This window comes from Rousettus aegyptiacus, unplaced genomic scaffold (genome assembly GCF_014176215.1).
Source record: "Rousettus aegyptiacus isolate mRouAeg1 unplaced genomic scaffold, mRouAeg1.p scaffold_m13_p_9, whole genome shotgun sequence".
In the NCBI taxonomy this organism is placed as follows: domain Eukaryota; kingdom Metazoa; phylum Chordata; class Mammalia; order Chiroptera; family Pteropodidae; genus Rousettus; species Rousettus aegyptiacus.
The window spans coordinates 16,891,353-16,904,821 of NW_023416312.1; the positions used below are offsets into that span (position 1 = coordinate 16,891,353).

Here is a 13,469-nt window from a genome sequence, read left to right on the forward strand (position 1 = left end):
GTCAGAGTCCAGGAAGGAAACTGATGTCACATTCAAATTGTGTAAGTTTAATAGAATTTAGTAAAAGGGTTGGTCACGAAGGTTTGTGTAGGGTCTAGGAAAATCACAAGGGATAATATTAATAGAATAACCATGCCTAGGTCTGTCGGTTAAGGAGTGAGAGCCATTACCAGAACAGAGTGGGAGAGGCAGAGGGACAGAGAGGGGGAAGAGAAAAAGGAGAGAGCAAGTGAGTCCGCCCTCTCCATTGTCCCACAAATGAGCAAGAATACATATGTACTGGAGAAGAGGGTCGTGTGACAAGATCTTTGCTCAAGGGAAGCAGGCTGGGAGAGAGGCTAGGGAATAAATATTCCAACCTATTCTCTATCTTCCTACCCACCTCCTATCATGGCTCTCCTTTGGCTAAGCCCAACTCAGAGCTAGAGGGCTGGGGATCCCATTCATGCAGCCCACACAGATAAACCTCTCAAGGCCCAGAGCAAGCAATGAAGTGTGGAAAGTGCATATGGAGAGGCAAAGTGCATTAAAAGTGGCCAACTTGATTGCGAGGAAGCTTTTGCCCTTTTCCCATCCTTCTTCCCACCTGGAACATGTATATGATGATGGCCAGAGTTATAGAAACCAGAAGAATGGAAACAATCTTGGTTGCAATACCTCAGAAGCAGACATGGAGACAAGAATGTGAGTGCGAGTAGTTTAAATGCTAATTCAAGGAAGCATTGGTAAAGGAGCCTGAAGTAAGACAGGGAAGAAAAAAAAGTTGATGAAAGATGCATTACTGCTTTGGGCACTTGGGGCTCAGTGCATCTGGGGGCTTCAGTGTAGAATACACTTCAGAACTATCCACTCACCAGGGGTGAGGAACTACTGCTTGAGGCTACTCCTGGAGTCTGGGGGTGGGGGTCCTTAACTCCCCGGCATTCGTAGCCTATGCCTTGTGCTGGTGAACAGGCTCTGATGGCCAGAGAAGGCTTTAAAGGCAGAATCACAGGCATGTGTAGTTAGAAGTCTGAGTTTGGTGTGCCTAGGTGTGGTGAATGCCACAGAGGATGTGGGCACGGCCTTGACAACCTATGCGACAGAAGTCATACACAAAGAATGGCTGAGAAAAAAAAATATGAGGAGTCTTGGTTCCTGATGAATGTGTTGTCACTATTCCATCTTATTTCTAGATTTCTATGTGATAAACTTATAAATGTCTACCTTGTATAAACCACTGTTATCTGAGTTTTCTGTTACATGCAGCCAAACCTGCTTCTGATTACCACCCACTCAAACCATGTGTGGCTGCTCACATCATTCTTGGCCCACATTTTAAATGGCTGAACAGTATTCCATTAATGGATATACCATAATTTATTGAAGAAATCAGTTGTTTCCAGGTTTTCACTGTAATAAGTAAGGCTGCAATGAACATCTTTGCAGGTAAATATTTGCACACATTTTTGTTAATTTCCTAAGCAAAATTCCTAGAAGTATATTCATCTGGTTAAAGACTATGAACATTTTAAAGGTGTTTTACACAAATTACACTCCTGCCAACAGGAGTCTTTCTTTATTGATTCAGGTTGGAAAGAGAAAAATCCATTTTCTGCAAGTCAATGGCATTTAGTTGGTATAAATCTCAAGGTACATTAGATATACTGCCTGATATAGTGGATTATTTGGGAACATGACTCTCACACTCTTTTTTCCCATGGTAGACTGTAAACTTTCTGAGTTCAGAAAGACACTCAGTACGTTGGCTTTCTATCTCAAAGCCCAACCTGACATCTTGAGAAGTATCTGGAACAAGTAAAAAGTGTTCAGAACACACATTGAGAACAACGGGATTTGCGTGTTGACTCCATCTTCACTTCATGATGTTAAGCAAGTCTTGTTTTTTTTCCCTGAGCTTCCTTTTTCTTTTTTAATTCACTTATTCAACTGGTACTTATAGAGCATCTATTATGTGGCAGATACTATTCTATTTTTAAAAATTTAAGTATGGTTGGTATAAGAGCCTTGTTTTTCTTACATGCAAAATAGGAATAATGGTATCTCCCGTCCCAAAATGTCAGGATAAAATGAGAAGTAGATGTGAAATTGCTTTGCAAAATGTTACAATACAAATAATGTTTGTAACCACATATCTGTAGGATGGTATCTAAGTGACGATAATCTTAGAATTGAACTCTCTGCCTCAACTGGGCAGCATTTGTCTTCAACCCTTGAATCCAATCCTAATTATTATTAATATGCTATGTATAGTGTAAAGTGTGGCAGAGAGAAATACCCTTGAACATGATTTAACAGCCTGAGCTTACAGTACTTCTTTATATATCTCTGTCTGCTTAGACCAATAGCATCTGCAAAACAGATCCTTCATTCTTAGGTAGATCATCTGTCCACTATTCGTCAGTATAAATGATGAACAGACTAGTTTATATTTGATGCAATGGAAAACAGAAGGCCACAGACAGTTTTATAATGAGAGGATTATGGTGATGAAAAGAGAAGACCTTGTCGTACTATACCCGATAGACTAGAGTTAGGGGAGTGGAGTTCAAGAGACAGTTCATAAGTGAATTTGGTGTCCAATGAAAGTGAGAATCACAGATGACTCTAAACTTCTAAGGCTTAATTATTAGGCAATCAGGAGTTCCACTGGCAGAAAAAAGAAAATAAGATGGGAAGCAAATTTCAGATGAATTATATATTTAGGTTAAAATATCTGGAAGATGAGTCTTTCTACTGAAACTCAAGTGAAAGGACAAGACCATGAATACTAGATGATAGCTGAAGCTATGAAAATAACTAGACTCTTTAAGGAAAGGAGGCTTATAGAAGAGAAAGATGTATTTGGTCACAAGGTCAGTGGAACTTTCAACAGGGCAATTTCACAAGATTGGTGAAGGCTAAACCAGATCACAGAAATTTGAAGGAGGGTGGGAGACAGAAGGAAAGTAGTTGTGCACTAAAGGAGAAAATGTAAGTAGAGAGGGGGACATCTGAGGGTTTGTCAGTTCTCTCTCCTGTTCTGCAAACCAGCCCATTCCTTTATTTATTTGCTTAAGGTTTTCTTCATAATATTAAATTATATAAAACACTCATTTCTACTTTTTTTTTTTACTTCCTAAGGTCATAATTAAGATTATAATACAGTGTTCCAGTTTTCATATAGTTATCAATGCTAAATGTATATGTATGTGTATATCATGTTTCCCCATTGTGATGGCTTTCTGCAAGATTTCTATTTTCTTTTGATGTGATGCATATAGTTCCTATAGCAAGGTTAAGTTTTCTGTCATTTAACTGAAAGGCCAATTTAAATTGAATGCTTTTCAAAACATTAAATTAAAATAAGAATAATCTTTTATATGTCTATATCATATATCAAAAGTAAAGATTCAATGAAAACTTTAAGATCTGTTACTGAACTTTCAAAGATGGGCAGATTTTCCATAAAGATTTCAACAGCAGAGACAGATGGGCTACATTCCAGAGGGGAAGGTCACAGGAGTGATGAATGAGACCTCTGTCTGCCATAGCTGTGAAAATCTTTATGACTAACTAAAATTCCTCACGAATAACGACCTGTAAATATTATATGAGCTGTCAGACAGATAACACTAAGCTCTGAGGCCATTGCATATGGTGAAAAGAATACAGATGCTCCTCGACTTACGATGGGGTTATGTCCTGATAAACCTATCGTAAGTTGAAAATATCTTAAATCGAAAATGCATCAATACACCTAACTTACTGAACATCATCGCTTAGCCTAGTTGACCTCGAATGTGCTCAGCACACTTACATCAGCCTACAGTTAGCCAATTATCTTGAGTTTTATCTCAAGAATAATTGCCTTCCTCTTCTCACCAGAAGCAGGAGACACAGATGGGCATTTTGTAGACATGATGGGATGTGAAAACACAATATCCCCCAAATGCTGGCAACATAGCACATTGTAGACTATCAGTTATTTATCCTCCTGATTGTGTGGCCAACTGGGAGCTGTGGCTCATTGTGGCTGCCCGGCATCACTAGAGGGTATCATACCACATATCACTAGCCCAGGAAAAGATCATAATTCAAAATTTGAAGTATGTTTCTATAGAATATATATCACTTTTGAACCGTCATAAAGTTGAAAAAGCATAAGTCAAACCATTGTAGATCAGGGACCATATGTACTACACCATGGGATTCATTAGGCAATTGTCAAGTCGTTTAGAGTATCAGGCTTATGTTTGATCTTGGAAGTCAAGAGTTTATACTAAATTACTTAGTAAGGTAACTTAGCTGCAGAGATAAATGCTATATCTAATATCCCGTGCTGCTGGCTGCACAGTCCCACAAAGTCTAATAGACAATATTTGGTGGCATTACTCATGAAAGAAATGTTCCTTCATACTGACTTATATAAAATTTCAAGAACTTCATTGCGATTAAGAAAGAAATCAAGCTTCATAAGGCCAGATGTGGGAGGAAAGGTGTCTATATAAATAGAGCTGTGACTGAATTATGCTCATAGAATTTCTGAAGAATTTCAAACAGAATTGGCTGACTCTATTACCACAGAACTCTCCTCTGGGCAAAGGTGGCTATAGTCTTTAGGCCATTTGGGTTAAGTCAGGTTACTAACAAGTCAGTGCAATATTGCCAGGTGCCTTTAGTATCTCTCCAGATGTGCTCTGAAAAAACGGCAGGCAGTCAACACCATTTGCTGAATGTTCTCTGTGTGAATGGTATTGTATTAGGCACCGGGGAAATTTCAAGGAAAGTACAATTTGAAACCTGAGACGGTAGGGAGCAAGCGAGATATTAAAAACCAAATGACTGTAGATGGGATGTACATCCATTTAGAAAGCAAGATAAAAGTGAGAAAGAGCTAAAGATATGATAGCAATGAAAAGACTAAGGGTTTGGGAGAAATGAAATTTTGGTCACAATTCTTCACACCACTGTAAAAGAATTAAACATCTATTCTTTAGCCATAGCCTGATGGTGGGCAGAGTATGCTTCCCAGCCTTTGATCTTGGGCTTGACCATGTGACTTGCTTTGGCCAATGGGGCTTTAGAAGACACAATATGAACAGAGGTGTGTCCTCTTGTGCTCTAGTGATTTGCCATAAGCATATGCCCCAGGTAGCTTCTAATCCTTCATCCTGGGCCTCAAAACATTTACAGACAATCCGAACTGAACTCACAACCTGGAGCCAAACCCAGCCAACCTGCAGCCTGAAGCACAACTTCTTAGTCAAACTTTATCTAGATCATCTAACTATAGTTGACCCATACACCCATACGCATGAGAATAGAAGCTTTTTATTCTCATATAGAGGGAGGGAGGGAGAGACATAGGGATAGAGACAGAGATAGAGAGAGAGACAAAGGTAGAGAGAAGAAAGATCATCAAAGAGATTAAAGAACAGAAAAATTCCAAAGCTAAGTCTCCCCATTTGTTATTAGCCATTTTTTCTAATATCACCCAAAGATTAATATTCTCTTTAGCCTATGCAGTTGAGACTTGTCTGCTACTGCTCAGTAGTCCCTGGAACACCTTCTCTGAAGCTGATAATCCATAATGATTACAAGTATGAACTTGAATATGTTATTAAACTTCTCCAGTCTCAGTATTCTCTTCTGTGAAATGGAGACAATAATAAACACTATTTGACAGGGTCATTGAGGATTAAACGGATTAATCCACATAAAATGCTTCCTTGGTATTAAGAGCAAAAAGTGTTCAATATTTTTTTGCATTCCTATTCCTACCCCTATTACTATTACTATCATTAATGCAGTGAATTATCAAGATATTTATTTCATTATCGACTTACTGCTGCTGTGAGGAATCCCGGGTTAACCAGGCAAATGAAAGAGAACCTGTGGTTCTAGAGTTAAACTGACTATTAAACAGCAAAGCACGGGCCTAGAAAGCAACACCAGTAAATAATCTCTTTTCTTCCTCTTCCAGCCATTTTCTGACTCTTAAAAAATTTTACACAGTTCTCAGAGTAGTAAAACATGAAAGGAGACAGATCTTCCTTTGGCATTTTGCTGCTGCTGTCAGGTATGAAAGTCAATTTTGTTTTATCATTTTATATTATATTGCTTAGGAATTCAAAATAAATAGCTAAGGATTTTTACAAAGAAATAAAACAAGACATTTTAATTTTAATTTCTATATTTAGTTTTGATTTTTAAATTAAATTTCACATTACCAAATGTACTATCTTTTTTTTTCTGTTTAAATTAGTGTGGCTGGTTTATGTTAGAGGAATTATCTGACCTGTCCTGTTTAAGACATAAGCCTTGTTGTCCTTTTTTTTTGCCATAAGATAGCAAGGTTTCTAGTGAGCTTTTGTGTTGGGCTCCAGAAACAACTGAAGATTTGGTTCAAAATTTCCCTCTTCCCCTGATACCTCTAATAGATGTATCCGCTCCAGGCCTCCTGGGCCAAATCTTTTGAATCAGTCTCTTTCCTTTGATAGCTGACCTACGTCAAGTTCCACAACATGAGCTCTCACTTGTTACCTTTTGAGAATAAATCCCTTCTGTCCTTAACTCACATCATAAATGAGCTCCTTCCATTCCATTCCTCTTTCGATTTTTTATCCCAGACATTTCCTGCTCAGATTTTTCTCTTTCCAAGTCAAACTGCCCCCATGTTGACTAATCTTTCAATTATTCTTTCTTTTCTGCCTATTTCTAGCTCATTAAAACATTAGCACTCTCTAAAACCTATATTTATATTCATTATACACAAGAAATCCCTTTTCTGAACATATAAAATTGGAAAGGGAGATATTCATCATATACAAATGATTAAGTAGAAGGGAGGACCTGATTCTCATCACCAAATACATCTTGTGACTCTTGCTTAGTGAAACCAAAGGCCAAGCAATCAGAGGCAGTCTTTGCTAGATTCCCATCCAATGAAGTATTCTCTACTTTGGATTTGCATGTAGCCTCAGGCACAACGTGCATCGGTGCTATTCTATATAGAACATCTCCTTTCCTTCACTGCATAATTAATTCCTTCTTCTACTCTACTCCGACAACACAACTGTAGATGGTCATGCATTTTTTTTATAGGACTATATCTTTTGGTTAGAATTTGAGTGTCTCAAGGGCAGGATTTTGTCTTTCCCATCTTATTATTCCAAGTGCTTAGTGTTTGTTAATCAATATATGAATGAATGAATGAATGAATTCTAACAGGCACAGTAAGTCATATGTCACTTCATAGCTCAGAACCCTCCTAAGCGTTTCCTTCTTACTAAGAACAAATTCCAAAGGCTTTTAACCATAGTCAACAAGACCCTACCTGTTCTCACTCTTGGTTACTCATTGATCTCCCATCATTAATTGCCTTGCTTCCTTGGCTTCAGCCACACTAGCCTCCTTGTTGTTCCTCAAATCCTCTGAGCCATGTTTCCATCTCATGGCCTTTGCATTTACTTTTTTCTCCACCCGGAATCCTTTGCTCCTTGCTCTTATCTGTGTGGCTTGCATCCTCACTTCTCTACTTAAATGTCACCACTCTGACCACCGCATCTAAGGGTTCCTCTCACCTGTCACCTCTAGCCTGCTTTGTTCTTCTTTGTCAAACTTACCATGACCTGACTGCCTTCTCCCATTAAAATTTAAACTCCATGGTGGAGGAATTTTCTTTATTTACCACTGTTTCCCCAGATCTCAGTTTGACCTATATTGGTTATTAAATAGACATTTGTTGAGTGACAGAATTCATTGATTCTTAGATAGCTGAAAATAAAGTGACTTTTCCAGGGATGCAGACTAGGCACAGACTGGCTTCTTTCCTGTTGTAGTAGAGTGGGGATAACCTTTAGAGTACCCACTTATTCATTCAATCAAGGCATATTCTGCATCTATCTGCAAGGTGTTAGATGCATGAAATTAAAAATAAAAAAAAGAGCAAAGTATGCCCTTTACCCTTATGGTGCTTATACTCCAACCCATTTCCTTTTATGATCTATCGTACTGACTATCCTTCATTCTAAGTGTTGCCTGTCATCGGGACATATAAACTTAAGGTATAAGGCGAGAGACTGACGTAATTTAACATTATCCCAAAAGTCCTTAACCATTGCTGGAGATCATGATGTCAGGCACCTTAAATAATGGTCAATCACTACATTCACTGGATAAAATCATCAACCTCATTATGAAAGCAGGAATAAATCAAACTACCCAGTGATTGTAATGAACCTGTTACAATGCCTTTTTCTCAGATGCTTCTAAATGTCTCAGTTGTATTGACCCCTCACAGATTGGGTTCTCCTAGAAGCAGGCTCTGAGACAACATTTAGAGAATAGGATATTTAGTAAGCTGTGCCCTGGGGACCAACACATGTGGAAGGGAAAGGAAGAAAGTGGGAATGGCAACAGGGAGCAGGCAAGCCGGGATGCACACCCAATGACGGTCTTAGTCAACCTCATGGAAGCTTTTGAGCTAGAATGCTAGAGTTCTCCCAAGTAAGCCCAAATGGCCAGTTCTTTATATTCCCATGTCGGTTAGGACCTGCCATTGAAAGGGGGGTGATCTTGGGAGAGGCAGCTGAGGCAATTCCTGAAAGGAAAGACAATTGAAGGTTGTCTGTTGAGGACAATCCTCTTCATTGAAGGGGACCTGGGAGTCCGGCAAAGTAGTCTCAAGTGATTCCTCAGACATAAGTGATTCTTAGTGATCCACGTGACCCAATTACTATGGCTAACATTGTTCAGGGGTTGGTATATAGGAGTGGTTCTCAAGTAGGGACAATTTTGCCCTCCAGAGGACATATGACAATGTCTGGAGACATTTTTGTTTGTCAGGACTGAGGGATGGGGTGCTAATCACATGTAGTAGGTAGAAGCCAGGGATGTTGCTAAACATCCTATAATGCACAGGACAGTCCCTACGACAAATAATTGTCTGGCCCAAAAAGTCAATTGTGCCCAGGTCTAAAAAGATAGTTTAGCTTGTGGCCTATGAGGTGGCCTTAATCTTAAGTAGATAGTAAATAGCTGAACCAATCAGACAGATTCTCTTTCTTGGAGAGTTTTATTGTAATACATAGAAATATAGATGGTAGAGAGGTGGGGAAGTGAAAAAGTCAGAGAGCTAAAAAAGAAACACAAGTCACAAAGCAGTAGAAACTATAAGTAAAGAGGAAGTAGAGAGGAGAGAGTAGCTATTATACTGTGATAGTCTGAAGTCTGTAGCAGCAAAGGCATATACAGAGAAAAGTAAATGTATACTTCATGGTGACTGTTCCTCATTCTTCCTTTTGTTTCCATGCATCACCTAAGTCTATTTCCTTATAGATACAGGGAGACATAGCTCATAACATAGCAGTACCCACAGTAGACTGAATTCAAGACGATTTTCATTACCGATATCTGAAAGCATATTTAAAAATCCAAGAGAATGGTTTTTAGACCAGGAACAGTTTATGTAAGTCTACAAAACTGCCTTTTGTCCTCACTTCAAAGTTCTTGCTAAAAAGAATTTAGTAATCCCAAACTGATTGTGCTCTGAAAATGGAAAAATGAAAGTAATGATTTTTGCCCAAAAGGATGTGATTTCATCATTTCTGTTGTGCAAAGCCTTATATTTTGGGACAGATGACAAAATACTACCCTAGGCCAAGCTCACAAATGCCTTCATTTTCTGGGAAGTGTAAAAATATACCTTTTGCAGCTAGCATTCCACTGAAATAGTGCTCATGTGTCATGAAACTGATGCAGAACTGTGGTGCTGGTCTCCCTGCTCTAGGTCCTCATGGGGCCCAGAGGAAACTGTCAGGATGAGGAAGTTTAAATACAAAACAGGCATTTGCCTCATCTCTGCCATGCCACCAGACTAATTTCCATGGAGGTATGTGATGGAGTGGTGTTAGCAATCAAGCTAAATGTCACCATTTAGTTCTAAAGCCAGATTATGCATGGAGTATTATAGTAGCTTCATGGAGTCTGGGAGAGCTTCACGGTATTGGTGTCCCACTCAGATCCCCTTTACCCATTGTGGCACCCATCTCTAGCTGCTGTGAGTGTTGGCTGGTATGGGTCCATTGCTCCCACCTCCAGAGAACCTTCCTCAGTGAAATGGGAACTACCTTGCTGTCCATTACTCCCCGGAAATCCACAGCCAATGACTGACTGACATTGGGGGGCAAACGCCGAGCTTCCTTGCCTCAAAAACAGGGCCAACTTTGTGGTGCGATGGATGCTCCCTGATGGCTGATTGGGATTTCCTCACTTTATCCTGCTTCCCTTACTCTTCTTCACTTGAGAGCTGTTCTCCTGATAAATTACTTGTATAAGAATCCCCATCTAGGGCTCTATATCCACAGAACTTTACCTAAGGCTAGGGTGACCAACCATCCTCGTATGTTGGACCGAGGAGGTTTCCTGGGCCATGACTTTCAGTGCTAAAACCAAGAACATCCCAGACAAACCAGGACCAGTGGTCATCCTGCCAAAGGCAGAGATTTGGATACCAATCATTGCCTTGGGGACTTGAGTGATCTAACATAAATAAATTGGGCAGTGTTTTGGTAAACACGCTATGCAAAAAAAAAAGCCTTGATTTGCAGTATTTGCCAATTTTTGGGGGGTAAATATTTCCCTTATGGGTGATTGTAAACCACCAAAGGTTGATTTAACAACTGGCTTACAATTTCTGTATACTTAACAGGTGGTTCTCTTGAGTCAGTAGAAGCTAGCTCCAGCACACCAATATCCACAGCAGAAACAGAACTTTCATAAGCTTCCTCATATGCTCAAATAAATGGATATGTAAGTCCGACAATGCAAAATTTTGTTACTAAGGATTCCCTGAAGCAAATAAATCTAAAGCTTATTGGAGGATAAAAATTTGAGCTCAAAGAGAAAGGGCCATAGAAACAGGTTTTGAGAAAAGAATGTAATTATTATCACTGTGACTGCTTTTTGTGGGCATCTGAAAGGCTATCTATGAATTTATGGAGGCATTATAAGCATCACTGATAGATTAGATGGCATTTGTCCAAAATTCCCAAACACTTGGGATAGCACGCGACTGAAGAAATTGGCCCAAATTATTTTGCCTTGAGATTTTATCTGATAGAGACCTTTAGGCTGAAAATCATTTCACTTGTACTTGCAAGTTTCTTCCTGACTTTTATCGTGATGGCTTCTTTAAGCCAATCTGAAGCTTTAAATGATTGGCCCACTCGTATTTCAAATTCATCCATCCCCTGAGGATAATGGTAGTGTAGATTAGAGCATTGTTAAGCGAAATGTCTGCAATTATTAGATGGGCTTAAAGTTTTTCCCTAACATTTTTTTACAAAGTGTGTGAGTGGGGGGAGATGAGGGTGAAGGTTTGGCAACTTTCAATACAGTAACAAACTTTTTAGCCTTATGTAGCAAAGGGAAACTAAACACTTGGGTTGCTTTAACAAGACAGAGTTAACCAGGGGTCTAATTAAGATGGTTAAGATTATAAAGCCTGCAGGAAGTAACTGATCAGTTCTTTCTTTTTATAGCATTTCATAATCTGAGAACAAGATCACTCAATGAAACTCACAGCTTTTAAATTCAGAAGAAATAATAAAAAGGAAATTCATCTTACAGAGTTCCGCAGTCATCAACAGAGTTTAATACTGTAAGAGGCCACTGGGTTAAAAGCTAGAGCATAAAAATTTTTTACTTTTATTGTTTTTTCCATTATAAAAATAATACATGCTTATTATAAAAAAATCTGCAAAAGTATAAAGCAAAACACAATAGCTGCTTGCATTTTTATGTATTCTATCTCCAGTCTTTTCTTTATGTGTAGCTTTCTACTGTTTCTATTTTACTTTCTAATACAGTTGTGATCGTGTTGTCATTTTGAAGTCAGCCTGTTTCCTTAATATATTACATGGCACAGTAGAATTTTATGAAAAGGACCATGTAAAGTTATGAATGCTATTAGTCTTTGCTGAGAGGAAACATACAAGGTCACATTATTTATTGAGTCTCTACTATGTGATAATCACTATGCTAAATTTCATGCTACTGTGTATTATCAATGTCAGCAGAAAATTTACCTTTTTCTTTAGGGTATAAGAAAATTTATTCTGTAAATGATTTTATTGAACATCTACCAAGTACCTGAAAACATGTTAGATACTGGAGAATATAACTGTCAACAAGACTAAAATTATCCTGACCTTATAGAGATTAGGATTTGTCCACTGATTATTCATCTATTCATTAGTTACACAAATAACTATCGAACTCTTATAATATGCAGAACACTGGACTCTCTGATTGGATCCATGAAAAATATTTTCAGAAAAGAGAGAAACTACTTAAACTGAGAATTAAACATAAGAGAATGGATGATACTTTCATGTCCAGTTTGACTAAGATACTAAGGTATGCTATCAAGTTTACAGTAATATTGACAGTAATGTTAATGCTAACAGTAAACACTTGTATAGCACTTACTATGTGCTAAATACTGTTCTAAGGGTTTTACATCTATTAACTATTTGATCTTCACTATAACACTCTGAAATAATATTACCCTATTCCATTTTATTAAAAACCTCATTGACCAAAGGTATGTTCTGATTACAGAGTTGTTAAAACATGGGGTGGAAAAGTTTGCCTTAAAATTCATGACATATATTACTATCATTCCCATTTTTTTTCAGATGAAAGATAAAGAGATTAAGTATCTGAGCCAGTATTTGAAACCAGTCAGTCTAATTCTGGATCCTGTACTCTTAACCAATATTCCATATACCATTGGTAAGATGACACTTGGCCCAGAGGCCTTGAGAGAAAAATTCAGACTCTGTAAATCAACTTTGTATGGCCCAGGTCAATAAGAATATTAGAAAAAAAAATCTATGGCAATATCAGGTGGACTAGGTAGTCATTGGCTTGGGTATTTGTTCTTAAAGGGTAAGGCAGTGTGAGGTGTGGCTTGGAAATTCAGAAACTGGGTTTCAGTCCCAGATCTATTATAACCATCTCTGTGACCCTGGTTATTCTATCTGACTTTTCTATACCTATCTTGTCATTTGTAAAATAAGGGCAAGGCTGGAGTAGTTTAGTGTCTCTCAAACTTTGACTGCAACCCACAGAAGAAAAACATTTTGCATTGTGATACAGTACACACACACACACACACACACACACACACACACACACACACACACTAACTGAAACCAAAGTATCAAAACAACACTTAACCTTCCTCGTGCACTCTACTTTGATAATTTCTACTCTGTTCTATCCTTTCTATTAAAAAATAGTTGGTTGCAAGTCACTAAACTGGTTTCAAGATTCACTGATGAGTAGTTTGAAAACAACTCATACAGATTCTAAGTTTCTCTCCAGTTAGGAAATTCCATAGTGTAAGGGGTCGGGAGTGGGACAAGACTCCTCAGGAAAAAGAGAGTTGACCCATTTGTCTTAAAAACATTCGTTTTCTT

The 13,469-nt window shown here is 38.3% G+C and overlaps 1 protein-coding gene across 10 annotated transcripts in view; it reads right to left on the reverse strand.

The window, feature by feature from the left end:
- The window catches only part of DMD (dystrophin), a 2,254,165-nt gene that overhangs the window by 201,638 nt on the left and 2,039,058 nt on the right, over nt 1-13,469 (reverse strand). The gene's annotated exons all lie outside the window — the stretch shown is intronic.